General features: G+C 40.4%; 1 protein-coding gene across 1 annotated transcript in view; it reads left to right on the top strand.

The window, feature by feature from the left end:
- Window positions 1–6,407: 6,407 nt before the first annotated feature.
- tmx3b (thioredoxin related transmembrane protein 3b) overlaps window positions 6,408–17,612 on the top strand; it is a 37,846-nt gene continuing 26,641 nt past the window's right edge. The window contains exons 1-3 of the mRNA XM_058765409.1: window positions 6,408–6,544; window positions 7,220–7,627; window positions 7,778–7,879. The gene's annotated coding sequence lies outside the window, so the exon portion shown is untranslated. The remainder of the gene's footprint in view (window positions 6,545–7,219; window positions 7,628–7,777; window positions 7,880–17,612) is intronic.

The following is a 17,612-nucleotide window of genomic DNA, read 5'->3' as shown; positions in this document are numbered from 1 at the left end:
GTAAGCAGCACATCTGCATCCCAAATTCGAGTACAACTTGCCATTACTGAGAAAATCAAGTGAAAAATTAATAAGGCAAAATTGCCCTCAGTGGTTAATTAGCTATGATCCTGCTGTTCGGCTGTTGGTGGCATTTCTTAATTAGAGCACATATTTTAAATCCCAAAGGATGAGAAAGCAGCAAAGGTTTGTTACCCTTGGCATTTAGCAGGAAGGTGAGCTTTTGTTTTAGTGTGAAAGTGGGCCACTGTCCTCCTCTGAAAAACAACTAATCAAATGAGCTTAACATCAGCTCGACATCAAAGACATTCATAATTTATAATTCACCACCTGATTTCAGCAGAAACCTCACAATCATTTATCTTGTCTGATTAGCATCTGAATTGTTCAGAATAAAATATGATGTGAAATGCTTTTCTTGTAAGTTATTATTTTATTTTTTTTCTGTCCTGGTAAGCCCAGCGCAGATCTGACGACAGCAGACTGTCTGTGTCCCACACAAACATGAACTCAGTCGAGCTTTCAGAGCTCAGGAGTCGCATGAACAACGGCAAGATCGGTCCGTTTTTAACCCTCATGTTTCATATGCTGATTGGGTTTGTCTAGAGTCGTGAGTAATCAATGCTAATATCCAGATATTTTCAATATTTCACAAGTTTCAAGGGTTCACAAACTTATTTTTGCATAAAATCTGGTGGGTGTCCAAAAAAGAAAAAAAAAAATCGAAATGTTTCCGCTATAAGGGTGTGGAACTATAGATGTGGAAAATCATACATGCAGTTCTACAACTTAATTATCAAATGATAATTAATTATCATGTTTAACACTTTTAAAAGGAGTCCTAAAGACTCACATTCTATCGTCCCATGCTAGAAACACACTGCCATTACACATACTCTTTATGTTGGTGAAGAGGCTTTTGTTCTCAGAGAATGACATTATCTGATTCTTGTTATGAATTCTGAGAAAAAAGTACACTCAACAAAGATCAATTATTCAAGAGTCTATTGTGAGGGAAAGAGAATATGTGAGTAACCTCCTGTTTACATGACGTTCTAACATTGAGACGAGCCACATATCAGATTCTTATAATGAGGTAGACGCTGCTCTCACTGTAAATACAGTCATGATGGTTTACAATCATTCCCTCTTTTACCTCTTTTTTTCTAAATTCTTGTAGTCATAAACGGGGCTCAGCAGAACAATGAATCAAAATAAATTACCAAAAAAAAAAAAAAAGAAAAAGAAAAAGAAAGGAGCAATAAAAGAGGAAAGAGAAAACAATAAACTGTTCCTACACTGTTAATGTATTACGTATGGTACATAAATGCACACATCTGTACATAGACCTACTGATCTTGATGTATATTACTTAATTATTTTTTATTTATTTATTTTTCTGGTAACACTTTAGAATACTGTTCCGTCGTTAATGAATAACTACACAGGAACAAATGACTAATGCACTATTAACATTGTAGTAACTACTATTAACTAACAAGAAACTCTGATTAGCGATTTATTAAGTAATAGTGCTAAGTTGAAACTGGTAGTTCACTATTAGCTAATCAATAACTACAATTTTTTTCATATATCCTGAGAACTCCTAAGAACTACTTTATACAGGTTCATAATTAATGTGAAATATGCATAATGAATAATTAATTCTAAAATGAAGATCATGGTAACCCACTAGTAATGACTCAAGTATTACCAAATCCTTCTAAATGAACTACTAATTACTTGGATCAGTATTCTAAAGTGAAAATCATCATAACTTCCTAATATTGACTGATGTCATTGTGAGCTATTGAGATATATGTAAGGTTTTGGATAGTCATGACTCAAGTGTTACTACATCCTTCTGAAGAAACTACTAATTATTTGGATCAGTATTCTAAAGTGAAGATCACGGTAACGCACTAGTAATGATTGAAGTGTTACCAAATCTAGCTAAATGATTACTGACCAGGACCTTACAAAAACCTCAAAAGCTTACAGTGACTTCAGTAATTACTAGATAATCACGATCTTCACTTTCGAATACTGATCCAAATAATTAGTAGTTTCTTCTGAAGGATTTGGTAATACTTGAGTCATTACTAGTGGGTTACCATGACCTTTACTTGAGAATGAATTATACATTATGTATTATTCATATTAATTATGAACCTGTATACAGTAGTTCTTAGTAGTTCTTGGTGAGGTATGAAAAAAATAATAGTTACTGATTAGCTAATAGTGAACTACCACATTCGACTAAGCACTATTACTTACTCATTCATTAATCAGAGTTGCTTGTTAGTTACTAGTAGTTACTAGAGTAATAATATTGCATTACTCATGTGTTCTTGTGTAGTTATGCATTAATGATGGAACAGTATTCTAAAGTGTTACCATTTTTCTTAATTTTATTAAAATGCTCTTTTTACTCTCTTGTGTTGTATATGTGTATATGCACCCAGAGCTCCTGGAAACCGAAACAAATTCCTTGCATGTTTGCACACACTTGAGGAATAAAGCTCATTCTGATTATTCTGATATTAAAGGCATGCAGTGAATGATGGTAAAGGTGTTAGAGATGCTCGTCTGTCACCAGTGCGGTTGGAATAACACTGCTGCCCTCTAGTGCACATCACTATAAACACAAACTATCACAGCTCACTCTTCACACTCCATGCATATTACACAGCTTTACATAAAAGATCTGTTATACAGCATACATTTATTTCTGAAATTAGACAAATTAACATGACATGGACAAATTAGAAACCTGACATGGACTGGGTTAAACATTTAAGTCATTACTCTTTAAATGCCAAACTTTAAAGGCCTGTAAAGCCTCAGGTTTTCCGTATTCCCACAAAAATCATGTTTTTATATGTTTTCAGACATTTGTCACATTCAACACTATACAAAAACACTCATCCACAAATAATGTGAACGTGACTTGATCCTCCACAAAAAAAATCAGCAACATCTGTTGACATTAGTGGAGCAGGAAAGCAAGGCTTTCTGAAGAAATTAAAAACATAAGAGTAAATGTAATTTTGTAAAACTAAGTAAATTGATTTGGGGGAAAAAAAAGAAAATAAAAAGAAGCTAGTAACTTGATGTATGACGTCTGAGTTGTCCTGTGATGTGATGAGAAGACTGTTGTCGGTCAATGCGCTTCAGTAACAGAAGACTGTCAGGCTTCAGACCACAAAATAACACAGACCTGGTGAACGCGACTGAGGTGTGTACTCTATCATGAGCCGGGTGGGCGTGATTTCACCAAGTACAACATGTTCCTGGATCAATATTCCAATCAACCAATCAGAATTGAGAGATAACCTTTCAGGAAATATCTGTTTTAGGCTTATGATCAGGGTTAGGTGCTTCTACACTCTCGTTAATCAGCTATCATTTCACACTGATTTTAGGAATAAATTATGGGTAGGGTTAGGTTTAGAGGTAGTGACTGGGTTAAGTCTATATTTTTGGACAGTAATGTTGATCCAGGATCAACAAAAGATGTTGATTCAGGAACATGTCTTACTTCGCCGTAGGAGGTCCATCCTCTCCGATCTCTCCGAAGGCTTTAAATCCATCAGGTTATGCCTGGAATATGCGTTCCATCAATCGGCCCCATAATTTGAGGAATGTGTTTGTTTTTTTTGGTAATTTCACCATTCCTGAACAGATAAACAAACTTTTTCAGATTAAAACATTCAGAATTTAAAAAGTAGGAGAAAGTGCATAAGAAAGTGCATGTCATGCCCATGGTGGCTTTCCCCGCTTTTGTCTGATTGAAGTGAATGCATAACAGATGCTCTGCACTTCTACTTGTTTTATTCGCAATATAGACCTCTGTGATGTACATGTAAATTAATATTTGAATCGACCCTATGTGTGTAGAGTACACATAAACAATACTTTCAGAATCTGCAATCGGATTGAATTCATTTGGATTGGCGAAAATGTGTGCACTTAAGCATTCCTAAACAGCGACATAAGCACTTAATATATAACAATTTAACAAAATACACTTTAAATACTTCACCATAATGAACATACAATATAAAATAAATAATATATATGAAAAAGATTAGAAAAATACCTGTACATCATCAAACTTCACATATATAGTTATAGCTACTGTATGTAGGATAAGTTGAAATATCACTTTTAAAATAATTCTGATGTTGATCAGGTATGAAAATCCGTGAAAAGTGCTGATTGCTTTACAGCAGCAACAAAAACAGGTGTACAGCCACTGTATTTACAACAGTAATGTGTTTACCGTAGTAATCTCCACTCGTTTAACTGTGAAGTCACAAAAATACACAAAACTCCATACAGGTGCTTTAAAGTCCGTGTGAACCGGAGGTTGCTACTGACTTTATTTCAGTATGGTGACGTATTTCCAACTGAGACTGAATATAGAGTAGAGGGTGGGGTTTTATTTTTGCGCTCCTCCTCTCATCTCACTCGCAGCAAACCAGCGGATGGAGGGGCGTGGTTATATTCTGCCCGAGCCGTCAAACTGAGGTCATCAGAGAAGGAACACCATTACATTTTCAGAGGATTAACTTGCAATGATTAATTGTTGACTTTAAGACTTGCAATGTGCGCTAACAAAATAAATATTGTAGATTTTGATTTCATGTGGACTTTAAAGTCAAGTCAAGTCAAGTCACTTTATTTATATAGCGCTTTTAACAATACAGATTGTGTCAAAGCACTTAAAGGTCCCATGACATGAAAATTTCACTTTATGAGGTTTTTTAACATTAATATGAGTTCCCGTAGCCTGTCTATGGTCCTCCAGTGGCTAGAAATGGCGATAGGTGTAAACCGAGCCCTGGGTCTCCTGCTTCTCTTCGAGAAAATGAAAGCTCAGATGCCCGATCTGGAATCTTCCCTTTATGTCGTCATACGGGGAAAGGTTACCTCCCCTTTCTCTGCTTTGCCCGTCCATGAGAAAATGAGCTACTACCGTGCGAGGCGAGCGCAATATGTTTTTTTCCTCGAGAGACATCATGGCTTGCACACGAGCGAAGCATGGCAGCTGCTCAGTGTTTGGATGAACAAATGAACACTGAAGTATTTTTTTAGTTCCTTCATCTGAGCCTATGGCTAGCATTAGCTACATGATAATAACTGTAACAGCATACATAAACAAACCAACTAAAGTACCGTATCCAGACACAATATTTTAAACTAACCATTGGGAGACCTCCTGCTGTAGCCGCTGAGCTGCAGCTTCTTCATCAGTGCTTCTCCATCCGGATCAGATTCTGGGTCAAACTGAAAAGCTTGAATGACTGCGTGTCTGAGCCACTGCGATACATCCACTGTCAACATTAGCACATGGTAGCGCAAGCTGGTTAAGGCCACACCCCCACCCTCCACCTTGCCCCGCCTCTCTCCTCCTCATTAGCATTTAAAGCTACAGACACAGGAATGGCACGTCCTAAGGAAAGCTCATTGTGGGACTGGCTCGTAGTGGCTGAAATTCTGCACCAAGGCTGAATTTCGAGAAAGAGACTTCAGATACAGTACTAGGGACCACTTAGGCCTGTATAAAAGCATCCAAAAAACAGCATGTCATGAGACCTTTAACAGTATCAAATTGGAGGATAGAGTGTCAGTAATGTATAATGATAAGATTAAACACTCAATTTTCAGTTAAAGGCATTTCATTATTGAATTCAGAGATGTCATTGTCTAGCTCAGTTTAGTTTAAATAGTATCTGTGCAATCAAATCGGCGATAATCGCTAGAAATGAAGTGTCCCCAGCTGAGCAAGCCAGAGGCGACAGCGGCAAGGAACCAAAACTCCCTCCGAGACAGAATGGAGAAAAAAACCTTGGGAGAAACCAGACTCAGTCGGGGGTCAGTTCTCCTCTGACCAGACGAAACCCGCAGTTCAATTCCAACCGCAGCTATGTCAGATTGTGTAAAGAGCTTAATAATTTATTAATTTAAAAATAATTTTAAAAACCCTAAAAATAATGTATTTATTAATTTTTCATATTTGTATATTTTTATTATTATTTTTCATGTATAAATGTATTATATTTCTATTTTTATATTGTTGAAATTTCTAACAATAATAGTATTATGTAGTTAGATTTTTTAATTATTTATTTATTTATTATATTTTTAGTTATTTTATTATATTTTTAGTTTTATTGTAAAGCCGTACTCAGTTTCTGTGCTAGCAAAACTACGAAACTCAAACATCACAAACACAGCTCTTACTGCTCTAGGGAAGTGAAAGCTTGTCTCAACAGGTAAAATTATGCTACTTTCAATAAAAGCTCCAACATATTCTGCGTATAAATAACACGAGTTTACACTTTCAAATTGCGTGTAATGCATACGCCAAAGTCCAATTTTGCGTGCATATGACACGCCAATCCTTCCCATTAACTTCAGTGGAGAGCAGATGCGTCCGAATACCATGCAGCATCTTCTGCAGCAGTGACGTCACCAGCGAGGCTCGGTCACGGCTCGGTTCGCCCGGTTCACCTGATGCGCGTGCACCTTCAAACAGGTAAGTCAAGGCAACACTCTTTTTATGTAACGAGATCACGTGTTTAACGGTATTATTTTAATTATTTCAGTGTTTCTGCATCACATTAGATGAGGTAATGTGTTAAAATGGCAGCGTATGCGTTCAAATGAGTTGTTAGTGGTATTTAAAGCACAATAACCACAACACGTACTATGAGTTTACCACAGTAACCGTTGTTTTACTGTGGTATTAGTAGATAAAGCGTAGTTTTACTGTGGTATTAGTAGATAAAGCGTAGTTTTACTGTGGTATTTAAAGCACAATAACCACAACACGTACTATGAGTTTACCACAGTAACCGTTGTTTTACTGTGGTATTAGTAGATAAAGCGTAGTTTTACTGTGGTATTTAAAGCACAATAACCACAACACGTACTATGAGTTTACCACAGTAACCATAGTTTTACTGTGGTATTAGTAGATAAAGCATAGTTTTACTGTGGTATTAGTAGATAAAGCATAGTTTTACTGTGGTATTAGTAGATAAAGCATAGTTTTACTGTGGTATTTGTAGTTAAAGCACAATAACCACAACACCATGCTTTTACCACAGTAACTGTACTGTATACTATTTGTAAAGCAGTAACCACAATGCTTGCCACGCCTTAAATATGTTTTTGTGAAGTAATTCAATATTTTTTTTCTGTCTTGCAGTTAACGCCAGATCACACACTCCAGCAGCTCTTTTAAGAAGCCATCTCTCTCTCTCTCTCTCTCTCTCTCTCTCTCTTTCTCTCTCAATTCAATTTAATTCAATTCAATATGTGCTTTATTGGCATGACAATTGTTACAATGTATTGCCAAAGCGTAGTGTTTACATTGAATCTAGAACAGATATATATGCAACAAAAACATGCATGTAGATACATTTAAAAAGTAGAACAAATCAACATTTTAGAATTCCATGAACAATTTAAAATTCAATGTTGTGTGTGTGTGTGTGTGTGTGTGTGTGTGTCTCTCTCTCTCTCTCTCTCTCAGCTTTTCCGTTCCTATTTTGCTGATCTTGAAGAAGCTGCCAAGAAGGCTGAACAAGTTCTTCAAAGATTCAACCCTTCACAGGTAATGTTGAACACATTTAGCTGCTGATTTGCTTTAATGAACGCATCCTTAATAATATCTTTCTTTACAGTCCTTCCTCTCAAATATTTTGGTCACTTTGGTCATTTTAAACACACTGTCTCAACATGTATATATTTCTCTTGGTTTCAGCTGAGAGGGAAGACCAAAGGAAGGCCTGTCATGGGATTTGAATTTGAACATCTTGTGTGTTACGGAGAAGACCAAAAGCTGCAAAGACAAACACTTCCAGTGGTACGTCTGTGTTGGTCTGAGCACCTTGACTAAACTGTACTGCAGTTACATTGTTTGTTTGTTTGTTTGCCTTTATTTAACCAGGAGAGAACCTCACTGAGATTAAAAATCTCTTTTCCAGGAGTGTCCTGGCCAAGATAGGCGGCCCAGTTATACAAATACATATACAACAAAGAACAATACATCACAACAATAAAATATTACAGCATTAAAAGCATTTGCAAATCATTAAATCATTTTCTATTCCACGCAAAAGTGTTTTAAATTCACAAGGAGACACCAACTGATTTAGCCGGAGTTTCATTTGAAGAGAATTCCAGTCTGACGGTGCAGCATATTCAAATGCAATTTTACCTAAATTAGTTCGTGCTGAAGGTACATGAAGACTGTAAAAAGACAGCACAGCATTTGATGTTTCTTTAACTTTGGTTTACGTAGCCCATCAGGAAGAACCCTCAACAAAGTGTCATGTAGAATTAATAATAATTCATACAATTTACCAAGTCAGCAAATTCATATGATATTGTACAAGCGTACTCATACAAAATTCTACCACTTTTACTCCTGCTGCTGTCATTGGCCAGTGCCTCAGCTCTCCTGCAGAGTCAAGTCACTATTATTTGTATAGTGTTTTAACAATCCAAATTGTGTCAAAGCAGCTTTACATCAGCTTGATATAAAGCTGGGTGGCTTTATTTCAGCTTTACAGTATTTATATGCAGATTGTGCCCATTGTAAGTAGTCAGAGTGTTTGTATCATAAAGTTTATTTTAAGTCCATTGGAATCTTTATTAATCTTTACAAATTGGTGCGGTCTCTTCCCGTTCTAACAGTACATGATGCCTGTCCACACCTCAGAGTCGGCCTTTCTTTCCGTGTTGATTTTTATTGAACATATCTGTCTAAGAAGCAAGAGTCTGGAAATGCTGTTTTAACTTGTTACGTGACAAATCAGATCTTCAGTTAATTTGGCCAAATCAGATCACTTAAAGCTGTTACTGTGGTAAACTCATATTACGTGTTGTGGTTATTGTGCTTTAAATACCACAGTAAAACTACGCTTTATCTACAAATGACACAGTAAAACAACGGTTACTGTGGTAAACTCATATTACGTGTTGTGGTTATTGTGCTTTAAATACAGTTATGGTGATGAGAGGCATGGTATATGTTGTAGTTACTGTGTATTGACTACACATGACATGGTCGAGCAACAGTTACTATGGTAAAAATATGGTAAATGTATGAACTTTTTACATGATCACAATTATCACACAATACTGGGTTGGTTGATTTGTTGTGCTGTCATCAGCCATGTCTAAAAGCTGAAGACCCATGTCACAACATGATTAGAAACGGTTTTATTTATTTCGTTATTTAAAACTGCAACAGGTCTATAATATACAGTAGAAGTTAGCTTAGGCTAATGTCAATGGCAGGTTACCTGTGCTAGCAGCCCACTGTTCCACTAACAACTCATTTGAACGCATACGCTGCCATTTTAACACATTACCTCATCTAATGTGATGCAGAAACACTGAAATAATTAAAATAATACCGTTAAACCCGTGATCTCGTTACATAAAAAGAGTGTTGCCTTTACTTACCTGTTTGAAGGTGCACGCGCATCAGGTGAACCGGGCGAACCGAGCCGTGACCGAGCCTCGCTGGTGACGTCACTGCTGCAGAAGATGCTGCGTGGTATTCGGACGCATCTGCTCTCCACTGAAGTTAATGGGAAGGATTGGCGTGTCATATGCACGCAAAATTGGACTTTGGCGTATGCGTTACACGCAATTTGAAAGTGTAAACTCGTGTTACTTATACGCAGATTGATGAGACCGGGTTGATTTATTCAAGTTCATTGAAGTTTAGCTTACCTGTTGAGAAAAAAACAAAACTTTGCAAGTTCATTGAATTGACTGAATCCCATATATTCCATCAAATTCCTCCATTTTGTAAAGACACTGCCCATCTTTATTCTTGTTTTACCCCATTGTCTGTCTCAGTGTATTTTGGCTTGCGTTTTTGTAAAAGAAACTTAATTTATTTTTCCACACCGCTAAACACCCTCTGGCTCCGCCTACTACAGTACCAACGCCCCAAACTCTCGCAGGTATGCAAATACAAGCTGACAGACACTCATTTTCAGCAACGCCCTGGTTGTAGTAGCCTATATAGTGAATGGTTCAGTTTAGGTTCCCCCCACACAGTTTGTACAGTTGGAATATTCCACGTGTTCCACCGATATACTGTAAGCGAAATGCACAATTCATGCATTCGCTAGTAAATTAGCCCAGCACAAGAGTGTAATGTTAACGTGCAGATTAACAACACAACACTGCTGTGTGAAAGGAACTGGACCGGACAACTTTCTGTAATGTCATACAGTGCAAATTCTGTAACTTACGTGGATGTAAGCTGTGTCAGCTGAAGGTTTGAGATTCAGTCACTGTGATCCATCAAAGGCGTTGCTTCAAAGTCTCAATTTTAAATCACGGGATGGAAAAATAGGAATCGTCCTATAGCTTAAATGTGATCATTATAACTTTACGGCTGTGATTTAATTTTTTTAACATGAACACGGCATGTTTCAAATTAACATGCAGTTAGCAATCACCAAAAGCCGATCTACTGATGATGGCTAATGAATATTTTGAGTGATTTATGGTATTTAAATCATACCTATAAACTCACATTTCAGCCAGGAAATTGATTGCATTTTCTTTTCATATTACGTCCATATAATGCCTGTAATAATGTAGTGTTTTCAAATGTGAATAAAGAGTGAATTTATTCACATTTTATGCAGAACAGTGTTGTGAATGTTAACTTGCATATTAATCAAAATTTAACATAAATAATTGTCAGGGTTAGGCCTGCGGTAATGCTGTAGCCCAGGGGCCTCTGGTTATCTTAAAGGGGTCATATAATGCTACATGCACTTTTACAAATTGTTTGAACTGAAATGTGTGTTGGCAGTGTGTGTACACAACCACCCTTTAATGATAAAGATCCACCCAGTGTTTTTTAATCTCGTTAAATCATTTCCTCTTTCTCAAATCGAGCCAATCTCAGATGCCTGTCAGTGTGATGTCACACAGACCCAGGCCCCTCCCACGATAGTTGATTGACACAAGCGTTTCAGCACAGACTGGACTGGGGTCTCAACTTAGACCTGCCCTGAGTGAGCTGTAAACAGTCCGCCATTGTTTCGACGCCAGAGCAGATGTAGACAAGAATGTCTTCTAAGTGAATGAGGAGTTCTGTTGTTGGAAGTAATAATGAACACAGCAGTCGTCATTTACTCCCGACATCTAAGCCGCTGAAGACACAGTGGATTATGTTTGTTTCTGAAGGGAATGAACCCCTGATCTACCTACATGCGTCTATGTTCGCACAAATCATTCTTGATCCAGCTTCACCTCCAGAAGAAGTGAGTATAAGGTTTTTTAATGAATCTTTGCAAATCAACTTTCCTAATAATGTGCTAATTAGCAAGTTTCACGATGAATGCGGCTAAAGTTTACCGTCTCTCAGAGAGCGGCTCGGAAGAGAGGGGTGGAGTGAGCAGAACTCATTAGCATTTAAAGTGACATGCAAGGAAACAATAGGTTACTGTTGTAACCTTGGTTCTCTGAAACATCGAGTGGAGAGATCCACCTATGGGAAGGGCATCCGTGACCGACCTCTGCAGAAGTATCTAATTGCACCAAGTCTGGCTTGACAGACAGAAGCGCTCATCCAATACTAGGTAAGGCCCCACCCCCTTATCTGAGGGCATATAAGGCCTGCACGCGCTGCTATTCTCCAATAAGTATAATCGCTCCTCGTTCGACTAGCGGGGAAAAGCTGGTGGATCTCTCCACTCGATGATTCAGAGAACCAGGGTTACAACAGTAACCTATTGCTCTCTTTCATCGTCTCATGTTCGAGATCCACCTATAGTAGAGACATGGACAGCTTCCCAATTGCCCAATACACTCACAGTGAGGTTCTGTAAGCCAGAGAAGGACGGTCTCCCCAAGGGGCGGTGCCTGAAACATCCCAAAATCATACACCTGACAACCCTGACGCACACACATAACTGTTGTGCGCATGCAGGACATGAAACAAGTATGTGGCACACACGTGTAAATAATCCCAGCAACACAAATATTAACACCCTGGCAGGAATGTAGATGCATGCTTGGTGACATGAATGTGCGAGGCCTATTGGCCCATTCACCCTTAGTACCTTTACTACAATGTATAAATAGGAAGGGAGAAAGGAAGGTAACAAGGAGGAGCTATGAAGACCCCATGGCTCTGCCTCGACTCCTTCAATCTACAATCCATTGAGTACACCTGCCGCTGTGGTTCAGACGCTCCTTTAAAAGAGATTACTAGCAGAGGCCAAAGGAGTCTTGGGCTTGGGACGTGTTCGGTTGATTTGTATTGTTTTGAGCACTTTTACATCGCTACAATAGCACATTATACCAGCAGCCAGGCACCCCGCTTTACACACTGATGATGCTGACATTTTCAGAAATACTGTTATCTTTTCTGTTGTGTTTTGTTCCGTTATAGTGGTTTACTTTTGAGCTTAATAAAGCTTTTCCTTATTGAGTCTTATGTTTGTGTGTGTCCCTCCTTTTGTTGCTTCCCTTTGAGCCAGGGGTTGTAACAGTGCTCAAAGTAGTCTGCTCGGCCACAAACCGTTCACCGTTCTGCCCTCCTGGGTGGCACCCCAGCCGTCCCCAAAGGGGATCCCTGTGCGTAAAAGTCTGCGCTCCTCCAGTGGCGCAGAGCTGCTGTACAGGCGCCTCACTGTTACAGAGCGGCAGAGATCGCGTAACGAGCTGCAATGAAGAGACAAAACCCATTTCACGAATTCTCTCATTCTCAGAAGTCCCAGAGGCAAAATCTCTGACACACAGTTCATTAGAGAGAGAACGCACTCTTGCGAGAGACACGCTCCAAGCCCAGAAAAATCACATTCTGACTGGGTGTAAAATTGCTTTTGTTTACATTCACCCTGAACCCGAGAGATGTGATCCAGTCATTCCGTTTTATGGGGCGGGCCATAAAATTCCTGAATTTTGCCGTGGGTTAAAATTCTGAAACTGTATTTCCTCAAATGTTTGTTTAACACTCGGAGGTCCAAAATGAGCCATCCTACTTTGGAACCAGGAAATAACGAGAATAAAATCCCTGATTTATCAGATTGGGGGGTACCACCTGAATCGCTCCCTTGTTTAGAAGGGAAGAGATTTCCTCTTTCAGAATGTGAGTGGCTCTCTCCTCCGTGTGTGAAGAGAGAGCGCCATTGAAATGCAGGGGTCTTTCACGCATACTTTCACATCCAGGTAGCCCCCCATCACAGACGATTCTTGAGATTCGCATTCAAGGGGGTGGCATATCAATACAAGGTCCTCCTGTTTGGGCTGTCCCTGGCTCCCCGCACTTTTTCACGATGCATGGATGCGGCTCTCTCCCCTCTGCGACAGATGGGAATCTGCATCCTCAACTACCTCGACGACTGGCTCATTCTGGCCCAGCCAGAGGCAGTTTCAACATCGCACAAGACCCTCCTCCTCAGCCACTTAGATTACCTGGTGCTCAGGGTCAACTTTGCCAAGAGCGTACTGTCACCCAGCCAACGAGTGTCGTTCCTGGGCACAGTTATCGACTCGGTGCAGATGACAGCAACTGTCTCAGCGGAACGAGCCATGACGATTCAGCGCTGCGCGGCCTCCTTCAAGGAAGGGACTGCCCACCCGCTCAAGGCTTTCCAGAAAATGCTGGGCCTTATGGCAGCAGCTTCGCCAGTACTTCAGTTGGGCCTGCTTCACATGCGACCCATCCAGTTCTGGCTGAAGCAGAGGGTTCCATCCGCGGCTTGGTGTCACGATAAACTCACATTTCAGCCAGGAAATTGATTGCATTTTCTTTTCATATTACGTCCATATAATGCCTGTAATAATGTAGTGTTTTAAATGTGAATAAAGAGTGAATTTATTCACATTTTATGCAGAACAGTGTTGTGAATGTTAACTTGCATATTAATCAAAATTTAACATAAATAATTGTCAGGGTTAGGCCTGCGGTAATGCTGTAGCCCAGGGGCCTCTGGTTATCTTAAAGGGGTCATATAATGCTACATGCACTTTTACAAATTGTTTGAACTGAAATGTGTGTTGGCAGTGTGTGTACACAACCACCCTTTAATGATAAAGATCCACCCAGTGTTTTTTTTTAATCTCGTTAAATCATTTCCTCTTTCTCAAATCGAGCCAATCTCAGATGCCTGTCAGTGTGATGTCACACAGACCCAGGCCCCTCCCACGATAGTTGATTGACACAAGCGTTTCAGCACAGACTGGACTGGGGTCTCAACTTAGACCTGCCCTGAGTGAGCTGTAAACAGTCCGCCATTGTTTCGACGCCAGAGCAGATGTAGACAAGAATGTCTTCTAAGTGAATGAGGAGTTCTGTTGTTGGAAGTAATAATGAACACAGCAGTCGTCATTTACTCCCGACATCTAAGCCGCTGAAGACACAGTGGATTATGTTTGTTTCTGAAGGGAATGAACCCCTGATCTACCTACATGCGTCTATGTTCGCACAAATCATTCTTGATCCAGCTTCACCTCCAGAAGAAGTGAGTATAAGGTTTTTTAATGAATCTTTGCAAATCAACTTTCCTAATAATGTGCTAATTAGCAAGTTTCACGATGAATGAACACCTGACATCGCCATCGCATAACGGTGACCTGTGTATCAGCCCTGGCCCGTTGGAGGGACCCCCTCTGGCTGAAGTGGGGTGCGATCTTAGACACGGCGCACAGAAGGAAGGTTGTCATTTGCGGTCTATCGTTGTGTTATGGCGAGCGCTCGTTGCTGCTGTTATTAGTTCTCTCTTGGCGCTCGTGCACAATGCGCATCTTCACACAGATGATCGAGCGCTTTGTTCTGGTAAAAGCACGAAACAAAATGCACACAATCGTGTCTTTGCTCTTGATATACAATCACTGATGAACACCACTTTGGTTTTAATGAGAAAAAAAAAAAAAACTATACGAGGGTGGATTCGAACCCCGAACCTCAGAATTGCTTGACAAAAGTTCTACCGCTGGATCATTACAGCACACAAGTATTTGTCACATATTTATATATTTATTCACTACTGTGAAGACTCTTGGCATGAATTACATTATATTATTAATATTTCTATATTAATATAGTAACTTTATCGCCAGGGGCCTGCTTGCGATGTGGGCCGGCCACGGTGCGCTGCGGGTACTGCCTGCACTGTCTGTAGTTACGCCACTGCTCAGGAGTCACTCTTGTCTACATCTGCTCCGGCGCTGAAACTGCTGATGACAGCTCACTCAGGGCGGGTCTGAGGTAAGACACCAGTGCAGTCTGTGCTGAAACACTGCTGTCAATCAAACTATCGCGGGCGGGGCCTCCGTCCGTGTCACGTCACACGGACAGACGGCTCGATTTGAGAAAGGGGTAAAGATTTAACGAGATTACAAAAAAAAACACTGGGTGGATCTTTATCATTATAGGGTGGTTGTGTACAGTTTCAGTTCAAACAACTTGTAAAAGTGCATGTAGCATTATATGACCCCTTTAAGCATCTCATTTTTATGTTGTCAGGGCCACAGGATTTCTTACATTTGAGGGATTTCAGTTTTCCACTAAGTTCTTGTTGGGTTATAGGATAATCTAGTGCAGTGGTTCTCAACTGGTTTGACCTTGGGACCCACGTTTTCCCATGGTCATCAAGCCGCGACCCACTTACCATCTATATACAGTGTATATATGTGTGTGTGTGTGTGTGTGTGTTAAATAACAAAATATTAATAAATGTGTTAAAAACAAAACAAAGCCAATTTATTTCACAAAAATTAAGTTAAGACTGTTAAGAATATGATTAATACTGAATGAACAGCCTCACAGTGAGGTTCTGTAAGCCAGAGAAGGACGGTCTCCCCAAGGGGCGGTGCCTGAAACATCCCAAAATCATACACCTGACAACCCTGACGCACACACATAACTGTTGTGCGCATGCAGGACATGAAACAAGTATGTGGCACACACGTGTAAATAATCCCAGCAACACAAATATTAACACCCTGGCAGGAATGTAGATGCATGCTTGGTGACATGAATGTGCGAGGCCTATTGGCCCATTCACCCTTAGTACCTTTACTACAATGTATAAATAGGAAGGGAGAAAGGAAGGTAACAAGGAGGAGCTATGAAGACCCCATGGCTCTGCCTACGACTCCTTCCAATCTACAATCCATTGAGTACACCTGCCGCTGTGGTTCAGACGCTCCTTTAAAAAGAGATTACTAGCAGAGGCCAAAGGAGTCTTGGGCTTGGGACGTGTTCGGTTGATTTGTATTGTTTTGAGCACTTTTACATCGCTACAATAGCACATTATACCAGCAGCCAGGCACCCGCTTTACACACTGATGATGCTGACATTTTCAGAAATACTGTTATCTTTTCTGTTGTGTTTTGTTCCGTTATAGTGGTTTACTTTTGAGCTTAATAAAGCTTTTCCTTATTGAGTCTTATGTTTGTGTGTGTCCCTCCTTTTGTTGCTTCCCTTTGAGCCAGGGGTTGTAACAGTGCTCAAAGTAGTCTGCTCGGCCACAAACCGTTCACCGTTCTGCCCTCCTGGGTGGCACCCCAGCCGTCCCAAAGGGGATCCTGTGCGTAAAAGTCTGCGCTCCTCCAGTGGCGCAGAGCTGCTGTACAGGCGCCTCACTGTTACAGAGCGGCAGAGATCGCGTAACGAGCTGCAATGAAGAGACAAAACCCATTTCACGAATTCTCTCATTCTCAGAAGTCCCAGAGGCAAAATCTCTGACACACAGTTCATTAGAGAGAGAACGCACTCTTGCGAGAGACACGCTCCAAGCCCAGAAAAATCACATTCTGACTGGGTGTAAAATTGCTTTGTTTACATTCACCCTGAACCCGAGAGATGTGATCCAGTCATTCCGTTTATGGGCGGGCCATAAAATTCCTGAATTTTGCCGTGGGTTAAAATTCTGAAACTGTATTTCCTCAAATGTTTGTTTAACACTCGGAGGTCCAAAATGAGCCATCCTACTTTGGAACCAGGAAATAACGAGAATAAAATCCTGATTTATCAGATTGGGGGTACCACCTGAATCGCTCCCTTGTTTAGAAGGGAAGAGATTTCCTCTTTCAGAATGTGAGTGGCTCTCTCCTCCGTGTGTGAAGAGAGAGCGCCATTGAAATGCAGGGGTCTTTCACGCATACTTTCACATCCAGGTAGCCCCCATCACAGACGATTCTTGAGATTCGCATTCAAGGGGTGGCATATCAATACAAGGTCCTCCTGTTTGGGCTGTCCCTGGCTCCCGCACTTTTTCACGATGCATGGATGCGGCTCTCTCCCTCTGCGACAGATGGGAATCTGCATCCTCAACTACCTCGACGACTGGCTCATTCTGGCCCAGCCAGAGGCAGTTTCAACATCGCACAAGACCCTCCTCCTCAGCCACTTAGATTACCTGGTGCTCAGGGTCAACTTTGCCAAGAGCGTACTGTCACCCAGCCAACGAGTGTCGTTCCTGGGCACAGTTATCGACTCGGTGCAGATGACAGCAACTGTCTCAGCGGAACGAGCCATGACGATTCAGCGCTGCGCGGCCTCCTTCAAGGAAGGGACTGCCCACCCGCTCAAGGCTTTCCAGAAAAT

Source organism: Onychostoma macrolepis, chromosome 24 (genome assembly GCF_012432095.1).
Source record: "Onychostoma macrolepis isolate SWU-2019 chromosome 24, ASM1243209v1, whole genome shotgun sequence".
Classification (NCBI taxonomy): domain Eukaryota; kingdom Metazoa; phylum Chordata; class Actinopteri; order Cypriniformes; family Cyprinidae; genus Onychostoma; species Onychostoma macrolepis.
The sequence above is the reverse complement of the archived record's forward strand: the minus strand, read 5'-3'. Positions and strand labels throughout refer to the sequence as shown.